Below are 3,178 nucleotides of genomic sequence, written 5' to 3'. Positions count from 1 at the left end.
GTGCTGGGAAAACCAAGAGCTACAGTGTAGCTTGTACATTTGCTCGTGGACACAAGGCTCAGAGGATTCCTCATTGACCCTAACATGTTTACAGAGATGCCCCTAGGTCCATTCAAACATGTACCATGGAGGTGCCCATTTAGGCCATACACTCTGGGCTGACTTCCCTGTGTCGAAAGTGAGAAAATTAGAATGGGGAAAAGTTTGGGTGGTGATGGGTGGATAGATGGATGGATCTATTCATGGATGGATGGGTGGAGAAGGGATAGAAAGGGGGAGAGAGAAAGAGTGAGAGAGAAAGAAGGGAGAGAGAAGGCTGTTTGTTTTTTTCTACAATCTATGCATATACACTCATAATGCCCATTATTTATACCCTTTCCAGGGTTTTCAGTCAGCTGTGGACCCTTTTCCCTCCCAGGGTTAATTTCCTCAAATTCAGGGAGAGCTATAAGTCTCTGTGGATTTTACTGGGCTTTGTCTTGTTATTCTTGTTGTTAGCTGTCTTTGATTCAGCCCCAGACTCATGGTGACCCTCCCAAGCACAACAAAATGAAACACTACCCAGTCCTGCACCATCCTAATGATCACTTGTGGTTGGGACAGTTATGATCCCTAAGGTTTTCATTGGCTGATTTTTGGAAGCAGATACTCAGGCCTTTCTCCTAGTCCATCTTAGTCTGGAAACTCTTCTGAAACCTGTTCGTCATCATGCTGATAGATCAGCATCTCCTCTACCCTTTCTTTAATTTCTCTCAGCATCATAGCAATGTGAAAGCCTCCATTGACAGATGAGCATGGCTGCACATTGGCCAGGTGCATTGGCCAGGAATTGAACCAGGGTTTCCTTCATGGAAGATGAGAATTCTACTATTATCTTTCTTAGGCATCAATAAATGTTCAATCAATACATCAAAAAATGCCTCATACTTTAAAAAGTTCTCAAGATTTTAAATTAGGTAATTTGGGCGAAGAGCATGTATATGCATCTGGGAAACACAACACTTTTAATTTAAAGTAAATTATTTTAAAAAATGAGTAAATATCTGATAAGAAAAAGAACAAACACTAGAAAAGTGGAAAAATTAAAGATCTCCCTTTATCCATTACACTCCCCAGAGAGCACCACTGTTACTTCAAACTTCACTTCTTTAATAAAATCTTTTAACTTGGTGAAATTGACGACTACTCTTTTGTTATAACTTTATTTTTTTATCCTAAATTTTAATCTCCTCCATCTCTGTTTTTGTGTCCTCTTTATCATTTTATTAGTGCTCAACATATTTGTTCAGTTAAATGTAGTTTTTTTAATGTAAAGTTTCCATAAGCTGAAACGTATGCATCTTAGATGTACCATGAGATGACTTGGACAAATGGGTACAGCTATGCGCCACCCAAGATATCAACATAAAGAATGTTGTCACCACATCAGAAGATGCCTCTGTACCCCTTTCCAGCCAATCCTCCTCCTCCAAGGAACAGCCTCTGTTCTCATTTTTTTTCCTGTTTTCCCTGTTCTAGAATTTCATATGAATGGAACCATAGAGTATGTACTTACTTGCAAAAGCCTTCTTTTGCTGAGCATAATGTTTTTGAGATCCATCCATGTTGCGCATGTCCCTAGTGTGTTCCTTTTTATAGCTGAGTAATATTCCATTTTTTAAATATACCACAGTTTGCTTACATGTTCTCCCGTTGATGGAAACCTGAGATGTTTCCAGTTAAAAAAACTCCAGTGAATACAGCTGCTTTGAACATTCCTGAATGAGTCTATTTGTGAACATATGCTTTCATTTCTCTTGGAAAAATATCTAAGAGCGGAGTTGCTGGATCATAGGGTAGGCATTTGAATAGTTTTTATGCATGCTTACCAGCATTTGGTGTGGTCAGTCTTTTTAATTTTAGTCACTCGGGTGGGTGTATAGTGGTATCTCATTGTGGTTTTAATTTTCTTTTCTGTGATAAGTAATGATTGAGCATCTTTTCATGTTCCTATTAGCCGTTTGTATATCTTCTTTTGTGAAATGTCTATTCAACTCTGTTCCATTTCAGTTGGACTGTTTGTCTTTTCATTAATGAGTTGAAAGAATTCTTTATATATCCAGGATATCTATCCTTTTTCAGATATGTTTTGCAAATATTTTTTCCAAGTATATGGATTAAGGATATGTTTTTGAGTAGAAGATTTTAATTCTGATAGCGACTAATTTATTGATTTTTCTTTTATGGTTATTGCTTTCTCTGACCTGACTCTCAAACGCTTGCCTGCCCCCAGGTTATGAAGATATTCTACCATGATTTTCTCTAAAAGCTCTATGGTTTTAGCTTTTTATAATTAAGTCAGTGATTCATCTCAAGTTAATTTTTGTGTGTGATGTAAGAAAGAAGTTGAGGTTTTGTTTGTTTCCATATGAATAGCCAGTCAATCTAACACCATTTTTTGAAAAGACTTTCTTTTCCTCATTGAATTGCTTTGACATCTTTGTCAAAAATCAAATGATCATATAAGTGTGAGTCTATTTCCAGTTTCTCTATTCAGATCTATTGACCTATTTGTCCATCCTTATGTCACACTGTCATGCTGTCACACTGTCTTGATTACTGTGGCTTTATAATAAGTCTTGAAGACACGCAGTTTGAGTACTCCAAATTTGTTCTTCTATTTCAAGATTGTTTTTGGTATTCTAAATTCTTTGCACTTGGAGCCCTGGTGGCACAGTGGTTAAGAACTTGGCTGCTAACCAAAAGGTTGGCAGTTCAAGCTTTTGGCTCTCTGAACAACCCCATGGTGGTCAGCAAGAACAAGCACCTTAGAAAAGGTGACAAAAAAGGAGCCAAGAAGAAAGTGGTTGATCGATTTTCTAAGAAAGATTGGTATGATGTGAAAGCACCAGCTATGTAAGAAATATTGGGAAAACATTAGTCACAAGGACCAAAGGAACAAAAATTGCATCTGACGGCCTCAAGGGTCATGTTTTTGAAGTGAGCCTTGCCGATCTGCAGAATGATGAAGTTGCATTTAGAAAATTCAAGCTAATTACTGAGGATGTTCAGGGCAAAAAATGCCTGACCAATAAAATACTTAAGAATAAACCTAACCAGGGATGTAAAAGACCTATACAAAGAAAACTACAAAACACTACTGCAAGAAACTCAAAGGGATCTACATAAATGGAAAAAC

At 37.4% G+C, this 3,178-nt stretch overlaps 1 pseudogene; it reads left to right on the top strand.

Annotated features, from left to right (window-relative positions):
* The first annotated feature begins 2,782 nt into the window (after window positions 1-2,782).
* LOC101348726 (40S ribosomal protein S3a-like) overlaps window positions 2,783-3,178 on the top strand; it is a 3,216-nt pseudogene continuing 2,820 nt past the window's right edge.

The sequence above is a fragment of the Trichechus manatus genome, unplaced genomic scaffold, assembly GCF_000243295.1.
Source record: "Trichechus manatus latirostris isolate Lorelei unplaced genomic scaffold, TriManLat1.0 scaffold00004, whole genome shotgun sequence".
Lineage (NCBI taxonomy): Eukaryota > Metazoa > Chordata > Mammalia > Sirenia > Trichechidae > Trichechus > Trichechus manatus.
The sequence above is the reverse complement of the archived record's forward strand: the minus strand, read 5'-3'. Positions and strand labels throughout refer to the sequence as shown.